At 51.5% G+C, this 19,801-nt stretch overlaps 1 protein-coding gene across 1 annotated transcript in view; it reads right to left on the bottom strand.

Annotated features, from left to right (window-relative positions):
* Window positions 1-991, bottom strand: part of LOC120241158 (casein kinase I) — a 33,698-nt gene extending 32,707 nt beyond the window's left edge. The window contains exon 1 of the mRNA XM_039246098.1: window positions 913-991. The gene's annotated coding sequence lies outside the window, so the exon portion shown is untranslated. The remainder of the gene's footprint in view (window positions 1-912) is intronic.
* Between the last annotated feature and the right edge of the window lie 18,810 nt (window positions 992-19,801).

Here is a 19,801-nt window from a genome sequence, read left to right as displayed (position 1 = left end):
CTACTCCCTCAGCAGCTTTGGCTCGTCCAAATCCCTCCTCCCAACTCACAAACATGTGGACCCTTTTTCTTCCAGAACCACGGGGATGGTGTGGGAGGTTTTCTCCATAAATTAGCTCACTTAATCCTCACAACAGTCTGGGGAAATAGCTTTATGGATGTAGTTCCCTGATGCAGAAAGGGAAGCGAAGATCTTTCTCGAGATCCCAGTGCTGGAGGTGGAGGTCTTGGCCTGTCTGACCCAGAGCCCACGACTTTTCCCATGACACCTCCCCGTCTCCCCCTCAAATCCTTCCTGCGAGTGTTCAGAGTGGCACCCAACCATGGCCCCTCCCTCAAATGTAACATTATGCAGCCATTAAAAATGATGATTACACAGATGACTAATAAGAACACGAGAAAATGCTTCTGACACCATGTAAAGAGAAGAAAAGCAAGACCCAAAAATTGTAAATACAGGATGACAAAATTATATTCACATGGTTGCGCCCAGAAACAAGACGGTGAAAGAAAATACACCGAAATATCCACAGGCGTTCTGTGCGCGCGTTAGGACCGCGGGTGATTTCTTCCCTACTTTTCTCTATCTGCCCAACAGTCGGTCAGGGCACATTCCTTTTACAACGAAGAAAAGATAGCAGGTGCAAACAATGATAGCTTTTGTGGCTGAAATACTTGGAAACCTGCTGTTTCCACTCCAACTTCCTCTCCGTCAAATCCCTCCAAAGCCTACATTTTCAGTACGACGTGACTCTAACCAAGAGGCATCGCAGGAGTTTGGGGAGCCACGGGCACCCCCACAGACCCACGCCCAGCTCCGCCTGCTTTGACCCGGCTCTTCTCTGCGTCCAGGGAGGACCCCCTCCCCCGAGTCCCGTCCCAGCCCCCAGCCGCGGCTCCTGCTAACGCTCACCTGACACTCGCTGGCCGGCCCTCCGAGACGCGAGATGTGCACACCTGTCCCTTCAGGTGAGGACTCGGCTAGGGCGCCGCGCAGGAAGGAGGGAGCCGGCCGGGGGCGGAGCCGTGACGCCACCCGCCCCGTCCCGCCCCCGGCTTCCAGGCCCCGCCCCGGCTTCCAGGCCCCGCCCCGGCTTCCAGGCCCCGCCCCGGCTTCCAGGCCACGCCCCGGCTTCCCGGCCCCCAGGCGTTGGTGATTGTCGTGCTTGCAGGGTGAGCAGCTGGGGACACTCCTCCCGACCCGCACGCCCCACGGTGGGCGGAGCCCCCAGCCGTCAGCCTCACGAGCTAGAGGGAGCCTCCAAGTGCGCCCCCGGAGGTGGGGGGGCTGAAAGGGGAGGTCCTACTTTTCCTTAGCGAGGGTCCCTTTGAGAAGCCTGGAAAGAGCTGAGATCCCTACTGCCCCCTAACCCCACCTCTCCACCTCCACCCCCGGTTTACCTGGGACTGTTGGGTCCGCAGGTTCCAGGTTCAAATCACCTGGGGTAAGGAATGACGTCCGAGGGACAGAAGGAGTCTCTGCTTCCTCCAGTATTTTTCTTCTCTTTGTACCCCACTCTCTAGTGCTTCCCCAGGGCCCTCCTTCCGACCCCTTTTCCTAAGGAAACCAGAATGGGGGGGGGGTGTATGATGAGTAACCAAGAAATGTGGTTCCAGCCCTTGGGGGTTAGGAAAAGGTAATCTGGCATCTGACATCTGTAGTCAGAAAACTATTTTCATCTACTTTATATCATGTGAGATTGCTTATATTTGGCAAAGTTCTGTATTGGAAATGCCAACCTGCTGGCGGTGGCAAAAATAAAGAGCACCGCTTCTTTGAAAAGGTGATTGGGCTTCATCTATCCAGAGCTTTAAAAACGTGCTCACCTTTGGACGCAGCAATCCCATTTCTTTTCTTCTTTTTTTTTTTTAATGTGTATTTTTTGAGAGGGAGAGAGGGACAGAGAGAGTGGGAGACACAGAATCTGAAGCAAGGCCCTGGCTCTGAGCTGCCCACAGTGGGGGTTCGAACCCACCAACCAGGAGATCATGACCTGAGCAGAAGTCAGGCGTTTCACCACTGAGCACCTCAAGCAATTCCATTTCTGAAAATCCACCCAAGGAAGTAATTCAGAATACATGTTCATCAAGGGGTTCTTATAGTTTTATTTATTTGTTTGTTTGTTTACTGGGGTGTTCTTTATAATGGTGAAAATTGGAAGTAGTCTAGCTATCCAAAACCCTGGGGCAGGGGTGGCCGGCACAAACACACACACTGGAATATTACACAGCCATTAAAAGGGGTGTTTACAAACAGCTTCTAATAATATGAGGAAATGTGTTATAATATTACAAGAAGAAAAGCAGGATGTAAAAGTGTCGACAGCAGGGTTATAATTGCAGTCAAAAGCAGAACACAATCTTATGCACAGGAAGGAGCCTAGAAAGACAATTCTCACTGTGGTTCTTTCTGAGTGGGGACACTATGAGCTTTCTTTTTTATCCTGCTGTTTTCCTGCATTTTCTTTTAATGGGCTTATACCACTTTTATAAAGCTCCTTTATGTCAGTGCTTATTCTTTATTTTTGAGAGAGAAAGAGAGAAACAGAGTACGAGCAGGGACTCGGCAGAGAGAGGGAGACACAATCTGAAGCAGGCTTCAGGCTCGGAGATGTCAGCACAGTGCCCAACGTGACCCTCAAACTCACAGACTGTGAGATCATGACCTGAGCCGAAGTCGGCTTGAAAGAGAGGACTTTCTCTTAACCACCTGACCCACCCAGATTCCCCAAAGCTCCTTTATTTCATAAGATGTTCTCATTAACTGAGCACTTATAGAATCTAGCATAAGCCCCTTTCACGTAATCCTTGCAATAGTGCTGAGGTAGGAATTACTATTTTTCTCGGGTTACAGATGAGGAAACCAAGGTCTGAGAGGTTGTTTCCCAAGGTCAGAGACCCTTCCTCTCTTTCAAGGCCAAGGGGCACTTTTAAGCACCCTGCTGATTAGCCACTGGGCTGAAAGGGCCACCAGCTTCAGTTGGGCTAAAGGGAGCCAGGGAAAGGGTTTGTCCCCCTTGGGGTTCAAGAGGAGGCTCACTGAGTCGGAACCACAGAGCCTCAGCATACCCTCCTTCCTCCCTGTGCCTGGGTCCTTCCCTCCTGCCTGGGAGACTCTGAGACTGGCTCACACTGGTGGGACCCAGGGAAGACAGAGCTTTCCAAAGACCAAGCTCCAAAGTTGTAGCCTTAATATAGTTTTCTGATTATAAAAGCAACATGTATTTATTATAGAAAATTGACGAAGTCAATCAAACATAAAGAAGAAAGCAAAAACCGATCCCTTTATTGCTTTACTTTTTTATTACAGATGTTTTTTAAGTTCATTTATTGATTTATTTGTAAGTAATCTCTGCACCCAATATGGGGCTCGAACTCATGACCCTGAGATCAAGAGTCTCATGCCTCACTGACTGAGCCAGCCAGGTGCCCCTGGATATTTTAAATAATACTAAAAAGTAGAGGGAATATAGTGTAATAAACCCATATACGCATCACGGATTTTCAACAAACATCAACATTTTCCATTCTTGTTTCATCCATCCCTCACCTGCATTTTGTTGAAGGGAATTCCAGATATATTATTTCACCTATAAATACTTCAGTAATTATCTCTAGCAGATCAAGACTTTATAAAACAACAACAACACACACACACACACACAATACCATTATTACACCTAGCAATAGTAACACCACTGATTTCATTAAATTGCTTAATAGGCAATCCATGTTCAAATTTCCTTAGTTTGCCTCCAAAATGTCTTTTTCCTGGGGCACCTGGGTGGCTCAGCTGGGTAAGTGCCCAACTCTTGATCTGGGCTTAGGTCATAATCTCCCAGTCCATGATTTTGAGCCCCGTATCGTGTTGGGCTCTGTACTGACCATGTGGAGCCTGCTTGGGATTTTCTCTCTGTGCCCCTCCCTCTCACTCTGTCCCTCCCCCCCCAAAATAAATAGGTAAACTTTTATAAATTTTTTTCACATTTATTTATTTTTGAGACACAGAGCAAGACAGAGCACAAGTGGGGGGGTGGCAGAGAGACAGAGGGAGACACAGAATCTGAAACAGGATCCAGGCTCCTAGCTGTCAGCACAGAGCCCGACGCGGGGCCTGAACCCACTGACCGCGAGATCATGACCTGAGCCGAAGTCAGACGCCCAACCGACTGAGCCACCCAAGCGCCCCATAAATAAACTTTTTAAAAAGTCTTTTTCCAGTTGGTTGGTTTGTTTGAATCATGAGCCACAGGAGTTCTACCTATTCTATCTGGTTGATAGATCTCTTCAATTTCTCTCTCTCTCTCACTGAACTATAATTTATATGCCATAAAATTAACCATTTTAAAGTGTGCCATTTGGTGGCTTTTTGTAGATTCACATGGTTTGCAACAATTACCCCCACCTAATCCTCCAACGTTTTTATCACCCGCCAAAAAAAACCCTTACCCACTAGTAGTCACCCCCACTTCTGCCCTCTCCCAGCCCCGGGCGACCAGTAATCTACTTCTGTCTTTTGCCCACAGGAGATAGTTCATACAAATGAGATCGTACATTATGAGACCTTTTGTGTCTGGCTTCCCTTAGCATAATGTTTGCAAGTTTCAACCACCTACCTGGTGTCCGTACTTCATTCCTTTTTATGGCTGAATAGTATTTAGGACTGGGTTTCCTGGTCCAGAGTCAGTTGATCGCATCCCTGCGGTGTCTTTTAACAAGTTACTCTATCCCCTATGTTTCCTATAAACTGGTCATGGGAATGTAGACTCTAGAGGCTGGAGACTTGATGGGATTTGGACTCAATGAGTTTATCTGGCACATTCCACAGTGGACGCTGTATTTTCCTGGTGCACAACAGCGGGAACTGCACTGTGTCAGACTCTCCCACTTACTAGCAACGGTGAGGATGGAAAGCGGCTTGAGGTACTGTTAGCCTTGTCTGTTAGAAAGTTACCCATCAACATTTGACCCATTTGATTTTAGCAGCATCCATTGATAATCACAGCCAAAGTCTGCAGGGGAGGGGCAGAGAGAGAAGAGAGAGAGAATCCCAAGCAGGCTCTGTGCTGTCATCGCAGAGCTTAAGGCAGGCTCGACTCATGAACCATGAGATCATGACCTGAGCCCAAGTCAGGTGCTTAACCAGCTGAGCCAGGCGCCCCTGATCTCCCTTTTCAAATGAGGAAACTAAGGCCCAAAATGGTGAAGAAACTTGCCTTTCTTTGATGAGTCATTTGGTAATTCACGTCAGGAGATTCGAGATGACAGATAAATGAGAAAACGCAGTTCTTGCTCTGCTAAATATAGACACAAACAAGGTGAACAGAACCAGAAGAGAAAAAGACACAGGAATCATGGAAGGCTTCCCAGAGGAAGCATCACTGGATCTGGGCCTTTGAGTACGTGTAGGAGTTTGCTGTGGGGAGTAAAGGCAGCGGAATGAGCCCGCCATATGAATAAGGCCTGAGGTGTGACTTGGGCTGTGGTCAAAGACTCCATGCCTCACCGGGGACACATTCTCACAACGTGTCTTTGGGAAGGAGGAAGGGAGAGGGTGTGGTCTGGCCCATCACGTACTTAGAATATGCAGGCTTATTACAGAGTGGAGTCCAAAGAGAACTGGAATAAGAGTCTGGAGATGAGTGTTCAGTGCACTGTGAGGCCCGGATGTTGTACCCAGGTATGGTCTCTGCCCTCAAATGCCTAAGAAAATGGATGGAGATAGACCTGGGGATCATTAGCTCTTTCCCTAGAAAGCAGAAACATCACCCAGTCCAGTCCTCAGTTCTAGCTTCAATATTCTATTTTTTAAAATATTTATCTATTTATTTTTGAGAGAGAGAGTGAAAGAGCGAGCATAAGTTGGGAGGAAGGGAGAGAGAAAGAGAGGGAGAGAAAGAGAGAGAGTGAGAATCTGAAGCAGGCTCCAGGCTCCGAGCTGTCAGCACAGAGCCTGATGCAGGGCTCAAACCCATGAACCTCGAGATCACGACCTGAGCTGAAGTCAGACATTCAACTGACTGAGCCCGTCAGGTGCCCCTCAAGCTTCAATATTCTGACTAGAGGGATCCCCCTCACATATGTGGACCATTGAGTGAAAAAAAAGCTCCAGCAAACTGCAGTTCAAAGTGTCCATTGTAATATCTATGTATTTGCTATTATGAGCATAGAATATCTCTGGAAGGGTCCAGGAGGGGAAAAAATGTGCAAATCATTCCATCCTTAATATACAAAGAACACCTAGAAATCAATAAGAAAATAAGAATACAGACAGGCTATTCACAGAAAAGGAGACACTAAGGTCAAGACTGCCGCCTCATTCAAAATAGGAAAAATGCAAATTAAAATTTACACAGAGATTCCACACTCACCCGGCAGGTGAGGAAAGTCACAACATTTGGGGAACATGCTGATGGCTAGTCTCCAGGGGAACTGGCGCTGTCATTTGTGGGAGAGTTAATGAGTACAGCCCCTAAGAAGGGCCACATCTATCCACTGACAGCTGCAGATTTCCTTTGCTCTGGAATTCCAAACCCAGATATTTACCTTATAGGTATAACTACACAGGAGGGAAATGACCGATGAAAAGTGTTATTCGGATTGCCTGGGGGGCTCAGTCAGTTAAGCATCCTACTTCGCCTCAGATCATGATCTCACGGTTTATGGATGCGAGTCCTGCATCAGGCTCTGTGCTGATGGCTCAGAGCCTGAAGCCTGCTTCTAATTCTGTGTCTCCCTCTCTCTCTGCCCCTCCCCCCATGCTCATGTTCTGTGTCTCTCTGTCTCTCAATAATAAATAAACGTTTAAAAAAGTTGTGTTATTCATAGCAGAATCTGTGTGTGTGTGTGTGTGTGTGTGTGCACGTGTGTCTGTTGGAAATACCTTTGTCCATCAGTAAAGGACTGAGAAAATAAATCACAGAACATTATTCCAAGGGACCATAAGGAAGCCATATAAACGAGGAAACTCTCTGTTTACAAATAGGGAAAGGACTACACAAAGTATTGTGTTGTGTCACTGTCTCTTTATGGGAAAAGCCAGGGAGAAGAAAGAATGACATTATTTTCTTCTGTTTGTATTATATGTACGCGTCTCTGGCCGGGCATGTGAGAAGCATTTGAGTGACCATCTCCTCCAGGAGGGGAAATGGGTGGCCGGGGGCAAGGCACGGGACGGAAACTTTTACCGTACCCCTTGTGGTAACTCTCAGACTTTGGTCCCCATGAAAATATTTTCCATCATTGGGGCGGCTGGGTGGCTTAGTCGGTTAAGCATCCGACTTTCGCTTAGGTCATGATCTCGTGGTTCGTGGGTTCGAGCCCCACGTCGGGCTCTGTGCTGACTGCCAGCTCAGAGCCTGGAGCCTGTTTCAGTCTGTGACTCCCTCTCTCTCTGACCCTCCCCTGCTCGCGCTGTCTCTCTCTCTCTCTCCTAGAAATAAATAAAAAATATTTAAATAAAAAAAAAAAGAAAATATTTCCCATCATAAAAATTACATGAAATTTAACGTTCAAGGGTCTGTTTTAGGGAGGGCAACTCTGTGGGTGCCCAGTTTGTGAGGTTCTCTCATAGGAGCCCCAGGGTGAAGGAGGGCAGGCGAGAAGGGGTGTCCTGTGGCAGGGCACCCTTCTTGCTGTCCTGATTTAATCCTTCACCAGCCTCCCCATTTTTCAGATATGGACACTGAGGCTCGGAGCCGGAGAATGACACCCTGAGCTTACAAGGCTGGGCTGTAGTGGGGAGCCAACGTCTAGTTCACATTCGTGGCTCATGCTCTTTCTATCAGCCCTGTCGCCACACAATGCCAGCCCCAGCTGGCCAGCAGGCCTGACGGATTGCTCATTGAACTGGCGCCGGCCATGCTTCGTCCTGAACTTTCCGGTTATTTGACCAAAGTGTACTATTGTTTGCCTGAATTATACTTTATTAAAAAAAAAAAAAGGATAAGCCGATTGAATGAGCAGTCACAGGACTGGAATGATTCCAAGCTAGATTTACCAGGGGCTTGACTCAACTGGCCCATTCATTGGATTATTTGGGAGTTTACTTTAAATAAATGTAGCAGACACTGGATTCACTAGCTTTTTGAATAGGCATGGATTTGGAAAGAAATTCAATTAAGTGGTTCTTTAACTAAATTAACGCAATTATTTTCTGATTGAATTATGGCAGTTTCTTTCAAGACTTAAGTCGTCTCTTTCGGAATCTTTTCTAGATTTTACCACAAGGAGCGCTGGGGGCAGTGGAGGCTCCTACCATCCAGGTCCACTCTGTGTAGCAATGCTTCCCGCCAAGTCCCATCCTGGGGCCACTTCCTCTGGGAAGCCCTCTAGGACTGCCCTGGGCCCCCCTCCCACAGCAGTTGTGCCTCCCTGGCCTGGCTTCCTGGTTCACACTGGGTGGTAGTGAAGCGTTTCCAGAACCGTTTCCTCCATAAGGCTCTTGTGGGACAGGCTGTGGATTCACCTGGTCCCAATGCTTGGCACACATCTTGGTCCAGAACAGGGGCTCAGGCCAGGGGCAGAGTGAATTCACCCCCAGGCCTTGGGCCATAAGCCTCCCTCCCACTTAGCTGGGACTTTCAGCTTAGTTCTTCTGAGAGAGGGGAGAGGGGTTCTAACTAGCCTGTGGTGGGATTCTATCCCCGCATCCCCTACCACTCCATCCTGTTCTGGCCAGCCCTGGGCACCCCCTACTACAGATCTCCAAAGCGCACCAGCCTCTAAAGTTTACGAAGTCCCCGCCCTCTCTCTTTAACACTCCGAGCGAGCGATCCACTGAGGAGGGGGTTCTCTTGCACCTCGTACAGCTGACACCCCCAGGGCAGCGTCTTGCCCAACATCGCAGAGCCAGTGGGTGCGGGAGGTCAGGACTCCAGGCTCCGGGAGAGCAGGACTGAGGCCCGGAGGGGTGCAGGGTGGTGGAGAGATTATAAGAGGAGCCTCACCCTGTGCTTGAAGGGTAGAGGGATGAGGGCTGGGGAGAATCGAGGTTCACGGAGTTGTGAGATGGGGCAGCAGAAGGTCAGGGAAGATTCCACAAAGTCCTGGGAGGTGAGGAGGTGGCCGGCAGTAGTGGGAGGAGGAAATGGAGGTGGACTCGCCTATTCCATCCATCATCAGCGACCAGAGGGCGAGGGCGAGCCAGGGCCGGCCCTGGGCTGGGCCCCAGGGAGGGCAGGGAGGGGCCTGGCAGGGCACTGTGCCCCACCCCCACAGGGGGCAGGAGCCACATGCTCAGGGGTGAGGAGGGGGGGGAACTGGCCCTCCCCTTGCAGGATCAGAAAGGCTCTGGGGGGTTGGGGCGCCTGGGTGGCTTAGTCGGTTAAGCGTCCGACTTTCGCTTAGGTCATGATCTCGCGGTTCCCGTGAGTTCGAGCCCCGCGTCGGGCTCTGTGCTGACTGCCAGCTCAGAGCCCGGAGCCTGTTTCAGTCTGTGACTCCCTCTCTCTCTGACCCTCCCCTGCTCACTCTGTCTCTCTCTCTCTCCTAGAAATAAATAAAACATTAAAAAAAAAAAAAAAAAAAAAGAAAGGCTCTGGGGGAGGGGCAGGGCCCCGGAGGGCGGTCGGGAAGATACTGAAGGAGGAGGAGGTGTCTGCCTGGCAAGGAAAAGAGAATTCTGCAGCCGATGCCTCTTGAGTGCCCTCTGTGTGCCTGGCTCTGTTCTAATCGCTCTTCCCGTAGTGACCCGTTTAGCCCTGCTGCCAACCTGGGGGCTGGGGCTCAAGGTCACGGGGCTGGTAAGAGACAGAGCTAGATGTGAACCTGGGCAGGGAGGCCCCAGAGCCTGGCTCTCAGCCGCACTGCCCTGGCCTCCCTGCACACAGGGTCACGGGCAGGGGAAACAGACGCCCTGGGATGTGGAAGGAACAGCTCTCAGAGGCAAGTTCTCTTGCTTTTTTATGTTCCCAGTGGCACAGCGATGAGCAAACAGAAGGCAAAAGGAGTTGGGCTTAAGCCTCACCTCACACACTTGCAACTGGGCCAGCTTGACCTCTCCGAGCCTCAGTTTTCCCGTCTATAAGATGGGCACAAGAATCCTGCCTAGAAGCTTATGGAGAGAAAGCCCAGCACCTGCTCAGTAAAGTGGGGTCCCTTCTCTCGCTTGCACGCCTGAGGAGGTCAGGGCCACAGGGGCTTCTCTCCAGCCCCCCTTTCAGGGGCCTAGAAAGGTCTTCTTGTCTAGCCCTCTAGGTGTACAGAGAGCTGACTTCTGGCCAGAGATGCCCTCCAGAGAAGGAAATTCTTTGAACTTCTTGATGATGATGGAGACGGGCACAATGACGTGGTGATGATGGCCATGAAGGCGGTGCTGGTGGTAGTGACCGAGCCCTGGCCCCTCCCTGACATTCCAGCAGGCCAGGGCAGCCTCAGCTAAGTGCCGAGCATAGCTCTGCGTTGGGGGGTGGGGGTGAGCACCCAGAAAACTCCCCTGTGGCGGCGGTGACCTTGGCTCTCTCACCCTCTGGGCCCCACCCTAAGATCATGGCTTTGATGACTCGCCCTGCCCCACCTCTACTACTCTCTGACAGAGCGTGTTCCCTGGGACTGACTACATTTTCTAGAAGGTTGTAACCGAAGCCCAGAGAAGGGAGACCCTTGCCTGAGGTCACACAGCAAATCTGGATGGGGCAGGAACCCAGGGTTCCCGACTCTTACCTCTCTGCCAGTCCCGCTTGCTCCCGCTGAGCTAAGAGGGTGGACAGGGAGCCCGCTCTAAACAAACCTCTCGGCAGATCAGATCCTGCCGGAGCCCCTACCTTGAGGCGGCACCAGGGAGAGCCCCAGTGGGAGGTCACAGGGTCTTGGGGGAAGACGCGGGAGGCACCCAGGAGTGGGGGCAAGGTCAGCCTTGGAAGGTGGGGGAGGGGAGGGGGCATTCCTAGAGGTAGGAAGGCCAAAGTCAAAGGAGGGAGGGAAGGGACAGCAGGACCCCATGAGACTGCTCCTGGAGGTGGGCGTCGGTGCCCACAGGGACAGGGCGAATGCAGGGTGGGGCCGGCAGCCCTGCAGGGGGGAATGGGAGAGGTCAGCTGGGGCCAGGTGCCAGGAGCTTTGAATGCCAGAACAAAGCCCCTGGGTCGTATCTTGTAGATCATGGGGTCCTAGAAGGTTCTTAGCAGAGGACAGACCTGAGGGTTCCCCCCGAGGCCAGGAGTGCGTGGCAGCTGGGGTAGGGGCGGGAGGGCTCTAAGGGCCGAGTTACGGTGACCGTGCTCTTCAAAGCATGGAGTGTCTTGCCCAGTGTGACTTTGTGTGGGAAGGTTGGGGTCCCTGGTGGGGTGAGAGGTGTTGGGACATTGGATGACAGTGACAGAGGAGTAATGGGTGTGCTGGCCGTGCCCTGCCCGCCTGTCCCCATCAGTGCCCCACTTCCTTCCCCTATTGTGCTCTGTGTTCCCCGTTCAGTGCCCTTGCTTCTTGGGGACACACTCTCCCTCCTCTCCCACAACTTTGGGGGACACCCTTTTCCCTGCTCGGCCTGCCTGATTCCTGCGCATTTATTTTTAAAAAATGAAAACAATTTGGGGTGCCTGGGTGGCTCAGTTGGTTGAGCATCCAATTCTTGGTTTCAGTTCAGATAGTGATCCCAGGATACTGGGGTTGAGCCCCACATTGGACTCGAGAACTGAGTGTGGAGCCTGCTTGAGATTCTCTCTCCCACTCTGCCCCTCTCCACCCCCATGCCATTGGTGCATGCTTTCTCTCTCAAATACAAATTAAAAAGGTGAAAAAAAATGGGGCACCTGGGTGGCTTAGTCGGTTAAGCGTCCGACTTTCGCTTAGGTCATGATCTCACGGTTCGTGGGTTCGAGCCCCACGTCGGGCTCTGTGCTGACTGCCAGCTCAGAGCCTGGAGCCTGTTTCAGTCTGTGACTCCCCCCCCTCTCTCTCTGACCCTCCCCTGGTCACGCTGTCTCTCTCTCTCTCTCCTAGAAATAAAAAAAAAAAAAAGGTGAAAAAAGCGAAAACAATTTTTAAAATTCTGGTAAAATATACATAACTTGAAAGTTGCCATTTTGGGGTGCCTGGGTGGCTCAGCCGGTTGAGTGTCTGACTTCAGCTCAGGTCATGATCTTGCGGTCCATGAGTTTGAGCCCCACGTCAGGCTCTGTGCTGACAGCTCAGAGCCTGGAGCCTGCTTCGGATTCTGTGTCTCCCTCTCTCTCTGTCCCTCCCTTGCTCACCTCTGTGTGTCTCTCTTTCAAAAATAAACATTAAAGAAAATTTAAAAGATAAAGTTGCCAGTTTAGCCATTAAAATTTTTTTTTCGAATGTTTATTAATTTTTGAGAGAGAGAGAGACAGAGTGTGAGCAGGGGAGGGGCAGAGAGAGAGGAAGACACAGAATCTGAAGCAGGCTCCAGGCTCTGAGCCGTCAGCACAGAGCCTGATGCGGAGCTTGAACTCACGAACCGTGAGATCATGACCTGAGCAGAAGTCGGATGCTGAACTGACCGAGTCACCCAGGCGCCCCCATTTTGGCCATTTTTGAGTGGCACTAAATATATTATTCACTCTGCTGTGGCCCCCGTCACCACCACCATCTTCCCATACTGAAACTCTGTGCCCTCTGAACACTAACCCCACCCTTCTTTCTGTCTCTAGAATTTGAGTCCTCTGGGTACCACATGTGAATGGAACCATATGATCTGTTTCTAAAGGCTCGGAGGACAAGCCACTCCCTCTGAGAAGTCTCCCTGACTCCCAGGCAGAGAATTCCTGCCATGAGCTTCAGGCTTCCCCCCGCTCCACGCACCCCAGTAGCTTCTCATCCAGCCTCATGCTTCCATAGTGTGCCCTTGAACTGGGGCCAGGGGAGGAAATTCTTTGAACTTCTTGGAAGTCCATGATGATGATGATGACAGTGGTGATGAAGAAGGGGAGGAATCTCTGGCCTTCCCGCCGACACCCCTCTCTGACTAGGGCAGTCCCTGAAGACTGGGATCACATCTTCCATCACCCTCTGCCAAGGCTGGGCACTGCCTGGGTCTGAGTACAGCGTGGTGGGGGAGGTCTGCAGCTGTCGCCACAATAACACCAGCCTCTCACCCTCTGCACCCCTCCCTGTGGTCCTTGATGCTGGCCCTGGTTGCCCTGGTCGTCCCCTCTGTGGCCTTCCCTCCCCTCCTCCAACCTGGGGGGGGGTCCTGGAGGGCTGGCCCTTGATGCTCTCCCCCCACACTGGCACTGTCTGGAGCACGCTACTCGGGTCAGCTGGAGGGCTCTCTTCAGTACTTTTTTTGCATTGTGAGTGGGTAGGCCTGGGGAAACTGAGGCACGGGAGGTGTTCCGGCTTGCCCGGGCAACTCTAGAAACCTGCTCCCCTGCTGCTCTCCAGGCTCTGAGGCCACACGGGGGAGCGGCCTGCTGGGCCCCCGCCCAGGAGACAGGGCAGCCCCTAGGCTCAGTGCCAGGTGTGGGAGCCTGGCTGACCGGGGTTCAGATCCCAGCCTGCCCACTCGTAGCAGCCACTGTTCCATCCTCATCTGTAAGGGGGGCGGGCGCTGGTGTAGCGTCTCATGGGGGCTGGAGCACCGAGTAAGGCAAGCAAGCACTCCAGGCGCGGCCAGGCTCAGGGAGGGGCTCGGCAGATACCCCTCTGCCTTTCTTTCCTGTGCTGTAGGCAGGAGGCCAGCCTGGAGACCGGGAGGTTCAAGTCCTGGCCTGCCTCTGAGCTACTCTGAACCTTAGTATCTTCCTTTGCCTCCTGTAGCTGCTGTGCTGTGCGCGTGAGAGGGGCCATGCCTAGGGGCTCCGAAGGCCACCCTCAGCTTTGTCCTCCCTCTTGAGGGGGATGGAAGGGGCTTGTGTTAGGCCGCCAACGAGGAGACAGCTGGGTGGGGAAACAGGATCCCAGGATGAAGCGCCCTGCCCAGGGCCCCAGCTAAGTAACAGGCCAGAGCCAGGCCCCCAAGTCCCCCCTCTATCTCCCTGAGGTTTTTGCTCCTCCCCAAGAGTGCAGGCAGTGGCCCCGGGCTAGAACTCAGGCGGCGGGTGGCGTGGGGGGCGCTCGCCTGCTGCCCCCGTGTGGCCGCTGCGGGAGCTGCATCCGGGACGCCGCGGTGCCTCCCGGTCGGGGATCACGCAGGGAGGGGCTGGGACACTCCTCGGTGCCAAGCTTCCGGCGGCCGCGGGGGCAATTTGCTGAGAGAAGACCAGCCCTGACTGTCGAAACCTTGGGGCCCGAGCCTGCGACCCCTACAGGCGCCGTGAACGGGGTCACTTAGGATAGGGAAGCCAGGGATGCTTCGGGGCGTGGTGTCACTTGCACGGGGGACCCTGAGTGCTGGTGAGCCTGCCTTGGAGAGGTGCGGGCCTGAAATAGTCAGGCTTTGGAACCGGAGGGAGGGAGTTCCAGGCGCTCAGCCGCTCGCACCCACTCTGTGCCTCCTTTTGCTCAGGGAGACATTGGGGTACACTCGCCTCTCTCTGCAGGCCGTCCTGAGGATGAACTCAGGGGACTTGAGGTGTCCAGCCCGCCCGCGGTCCCGCATGGGCTGTGCTCAGTCTTCCCTCCATTCCTCCCCTCCACGCAGTGAGTGTCCTTCAGTGCTTTCGACCCCCCTGGGATGGGGACCCGCAAAGGTCTCCAGGCAGCGCTGGGCAGTGGACGATGCCTTCCAGTCTCCCTGTCGCTCAGGCGGGTCTTGGGCCCCAGTTCCCAGCGCTGCTGGACAGCAACACTGGCTGGAACGGAAAAAGCTTGCTGACTTCATAGCATCCATTTCCACCGGCATCTAGGCAAGTTAGGCCTGGTTTCCATTTACAGTAGAAAGGGAGACAGAGAGTCTTTAAAAAAGTTTTGTCTTTTAATGTTTATTTTTGAGAGAGAGAGGATGAGCAGGGAAGGGACAGAGGCAGGATGGGACAGAAGATCCCAGCCAGGCTCCGTGCTGACAACAGAGCCAGACGTGGGGCTCGAACTCATGAACCGTGAGATCATGACCTGAGCTGAAATCAGATGCTTAACCGACTGGGCCCCCCAGGTGCCCCACGAAAGTTTCCTTTTAAAATAAATGTGCTTAGGGGGCGCCTGGGGGGCTCAGTCAGTTGAGCGTCCCACTTCAGCTCAGGTCACGATCTCGCAGTCCCTGAGTTCGAGCCCTGAGTCAGACTCTGTGCTGACAGCTCAGAGCCCGGAGCCTGCTTCAGATTCTGTGTCTCCCTTTCTCTCTGCCTCCCCCCTCCCTGCCCCCTGCTCATGTTCTGTCTGTCTGTCTCTCAAAAATAAATAAATGTTAAAAAAAAAAAAAAGAAAGAAAGAAAGCAAAGGCTGATTCGGAGAGACCGGAGTGAACGTGGAGATGTTACTGGGCTCCCCTCCCACTTTGGGGGCCCTGAATGCCAAGGCGAGTGGGCCTTTGCTGTGGTCAGAGCTGCCCTCTCAGGGCACCCAAAACTCCAGCGGGGAGAGATCTCTGCCTGGGAGCAGGGAGAGATAACGAGCCTCCCTTTCCCCCCTTAACTCACACCCATCGGCCCCAAGCCTGGCCAGCTTGTGTTGGCAAAAATCTCCCTGTTCCCATCACCTCTGCTCCAGATACGGCCTTGTCTTTGGGAAGGAAAGCATTGCACGAGACTCCTGCCCCACAGCACTGCTGCTCTGAGGGCCGGGAGCCATTACCCCGATACAGAGAGGAAATGGGGGCTCCCGGAGGGGGGGATGGGATTCTTGCTGAAACAAACATCTTTTTTATTTTTAAAAATTTTTTAAATGTTTTATTATTATTGAGACAGAGAGAAACACAGCATGAGTGGGAGAGGGGCAGAGAGAGAGGGAGACACAGAATCCGAAACAGGCTCCAGGCTCTGAGTTGTCAGCACAGAGCCCGACATGGGGCTTGAACCCACGAACTGTGTGATCATGACCTGAGCCTAAGTCCGATGCTCAACCGACTGAGCCCCCCAGGCACCCCTGAAACAGGCATCTTGACTGCAAAGCTGGGCGCTAACCACTGTGCAGTGCTGCCTTGTGCCAATGGCTCCGTTATGAGCTTCTGGAGATGGGACTGGGGTCTCCCTTGTGCCTGGCATGGGCCTGGCATTCGGCAGGCTTCTAGTGAATTTTGAATGAGTTAATAAAGATGCAAACGAGTGACACTCTGCTCTGAGAGTGACCCAGGAACATCATCCTAAGACACCAAGATGCTGTGGATCTGACCGGTCAGAGGGAATCAACTGGGAATGTGCAGAGCACCTTCCAGAAGGGCTCACCGGCCCGGCCCTGGTGCTTGCCTCTGGCCATGGGGGAGGAGAATGAGGAGACTTACTTTTCTGTTTGAATGTTTATATTTTACAAGATGCGTATATTCTAAATGTGCTATAATTATGATGCATGACCATGTGCCTGCTCCAGAAATGAATGCGAAAGTAAATAATCACCTGGGGAGCTCCTTAAACATGTGGACTCCTGGGCTGCAGCCCCCGGGGATGGAAGCAGTAGGTCTGGGGGTGGCCAGGGACTGGAATGGGTCCCCCAGGTGATTCTGCTGCAGGTGGCCCTGGACCACACTTTGGGAACAAAATCACCAGCTGGGTCCTCTTCCCACCAGCCACCAGCCGGGCTCATTTGCATGGTCTTTTGCATATATTTGCATGATTTCTCCAGATCCAAAGGAAGCCTCTGTTGGCCCTCATCTCCCTTTCTGCCTGGGCCTAAGGAGAGCTTCTCCCCTCCCACCTCATCCCCCAGCACTGTCCCCATCCCCAGACCTGTAGAAGCCCCTTCCTCCTTACCCCTATTCCTCTAGCCAGATCCGCCATTCTTGTACCCAGTTCCCCAGGGCCTGGCACGCACACGTCACCTCCCTCAGAAGCCTTCAGCACCTTCCAGCTGAAAGTGTGTTCCCAGGCCTGTCCTCCGGGCCCTCTGCTGGGCTCCCAAACACTCCTGCCTGCCCCCCCCCCCCCCCCCCCCCCCCCCCCCCACTTAGGAGTGTTTCATGCACCAACCACTGTGCGCCCAGGCCCTCCACCCATCCCATCCCATCCAGACCCTCAGCGACCCCGTGAGACCAGACCCCATGAGGCCCATTTTACAGAGGAGGAAGTAGAGATTTCAGGAAATCACATGATTCGCCAGACAGCGGCGGCTCCCTCCCTCCCACCAGTCAGCCTCCTAAAACGCCCCTGTGGCGTTTTCTCCCTCCTGTTAATGTCATTTGGGTTTTGTCTGGCTTCATTTGCTCCAATTGTGTCTTTAAAATTGCTTTCTGTAAAAACATGCAAACGATCCAGAAATATTTGAGTAAGATATGAATTCTCTGCTTGCCCATCCCCCTCTCCACCCATAACACTCTCTAGGCTACTCGAACAGTCTGGGGTCTCCTTCCAACCTCTCATGAATTTACATACAGATGTGGTATATACAGATATGCAGGCATAGCATTTTTATTGTGAGACATGTACCCAGAGAAACCATTTAAAGATCAATACAGGGGCGCCTGGGTGGCTCAGTCAGTTAAGTGTCTGACTCTCGATGTCAGATCAGGTCATGATCTCGCGGTTCGTGAGTTTGAGCCTTGTGTCGGGCTCTGTGCTGACAGCACAGAACCTGCCTGCTTGGGATTCTCTCTCTTTGCCTCTCTTCTGCGCTCTCTCTATTTATTTAAAAAGTTTTTTTTTAATGTTTATTTTTATTTTTGAGAGAGATACAGAGTGCGAGCAGGGGAGGGGCAGAGAGAGAGGGAGACACAGAATCCAAAGCAGGCTCCAGGCTCCGAGCTGTCAGCACAGAGCCTGACACAGGCCTCGAACTAATGAACTGTGAGATCATGACCTGAGCCAATGTTGGATGCTCAACTGACTGAGCCACCCAGGCGCCCCTGCTCTCTCTCAAGATAAATAAATAAACTTAAAAAAAAAAAAAAAAAGAACAATACAGACGCCCATGTACTCATTGCCCATATAAACTGCCAACACTTCTGAGAAGCACACCCCTGAGCCCCTCCCCCCAAGCTGCACCCCACTTCTCTGATTCTCCTTGCGGACTGACCACATACATATGTATTCTTAAGAAATACATTCAGGATGCTAAGTCATCCTGTGCATCGTGGGGTCAACTTCATTAGGCAAGGCGAAACTATTTTCCAAGGAGATCGAGCCAATTATTACTCCTACCCAAAGTGGGTGAGCGTCCACATTGAGCCATCCCTTTGCCAAATGCGGAACTGCTCGACTTCTTAATTTTTGCCGAGCTAGTGGGAGTAACAGTCTAACTCACTGTGGCTTTCATTTCTATTTCCCTGGTTACTAATGATACTGCATCTCTATCTTGTTTCTATCTTCTATATCCTTAGTGATTCTTTGATCTTTTGGATAGACCCGTCATCGAAAGAGTTGTGATAGAATCACTCGTTGTGATAATGGGTTTGCTAATTCCTCTTTGGTTTGTTCCATGTGATTGGAGGTTATGTTACGAGGTGTATGAGTTTAGAACTGTTACATCTTCTTCAAGTTATATATTCCTTCTTTGTTTCTAATAACGCTTTTGCCTTGGGGCGCCTGGAGGACTCCGTCAGTTAAGCCTCTGACTCTTGATACCGGCTCAGGTCCTGATCTGGCAGTTCATGAGGTCGAGCCCTGTGTGAAAGGCTCGCTGTCAGCCCAGAGCCTGCTTGGGGTTCTCTCTCCCTCTCTCTCTGTCCTTCCCTCACGCATTCGTGCATGCATGCGTGCTCTCTCTCACTCTCAAAATAAATAAATAAACATTAAAAAATATTTATGCTTTTGCCTTGGAGCCTCATTTGTCTGTTATTAATATAGTGAAAAGTCTTTTGATTCTGATCTTTTTCTAAAGAAGGACAATTTATTTGCCTCCAAATAAACTACTACTAGTTGGCTCAGTAAGAGATGACTTGATTTCTTGTTTTATAAATATTTATATTACAGAAACTTTTCAACATCTACAAAAGTACACAGTCACTTAAAGTGAACCTCCCTGTACCCATCAACCTGCTTAGACATGTATCAAGTCAAACGATTTAATCCCCTTTGCTCCACATTGCCTATTATTTTGAGGCAAATCCTGTATATATATGAATTAATCCCTAAACATTTGAAGATGTATCTCTCTTTTTAAAAAAATTTTTAAGCTTATTTATTTTGAGAGACAGAGAGAATGTGAATAGGGGAGGGCAGAGAGAGAAGGAGAGAGGGAATCCCAAGCAGGCTCCGCACTGTCAGTACAGAGCCCAGTGTGGGACTCGAACCCACCAGCAGTGAGATTATGACCTGAGCTGAGATCAAGAGTTGGACGCTTAACCAACTGAGCCACCCAGGCGCCCCTGAAGATGTATCTCTCAAAGAACCTAAAAAAAAAACCCAATCCCATTACCATCCCATAACAATTCCCTAACGTCATCAAGTGTCATTTTTTTTCTGTTTAAGTCAGGAATCTTAACAAAACCTGTCAGACTGTGTCATTGGCCAATTGAGTCTCCATCTACTAGTTCCTACTCTATCTCTTACTGTCTTTGCAATTTGAAATCAGGTCATTTGTCCTTTATATAAAACTATTTTGGGGGCACCCATGGGTGGCTCAGTCAGTTGGGAAGCCAACTCTTAATTTTTTTTTTTACCATTGAGAGACAGAGAGACAGACCATGAGCTGGGGAGGGGCAGAGAGAGGGAGAGACATAGAATCTGAAGCAGGTTCCAGGCTCCGAGCTGTCAGCACAGAGCCCGTTGTGGGGCTCGAACTCATGAACCGTGAGACAGTGACCTGAGCTGAAGTCAAACTCTTAACCGACTGAGCCACCCAGGCGCCCCAAGCAGCTGACTCTTGATTTCAACTCA

Source organism: Hyaena hyaena, unplaced genomic scaffold (genome assembly GCF_003009895.1).
Source record: "Hyaena hyaena isolate Hyena2069 unplaced genomic scaffold, ASM300989v1 scaffold_280, whole genome shotgun sequence".
Lineage (NCBI taxonomy): Eukaryota > Metazoa > Chordata > Mammalia > Carnivora > Hyaenidae > Hyaena > Hyaena hyaena.
The sequence above is the reverse complement of the archived record's forward strand: the minus strand, read 5'-3'. Positions and strand labels throughout refer to the sequence as shown.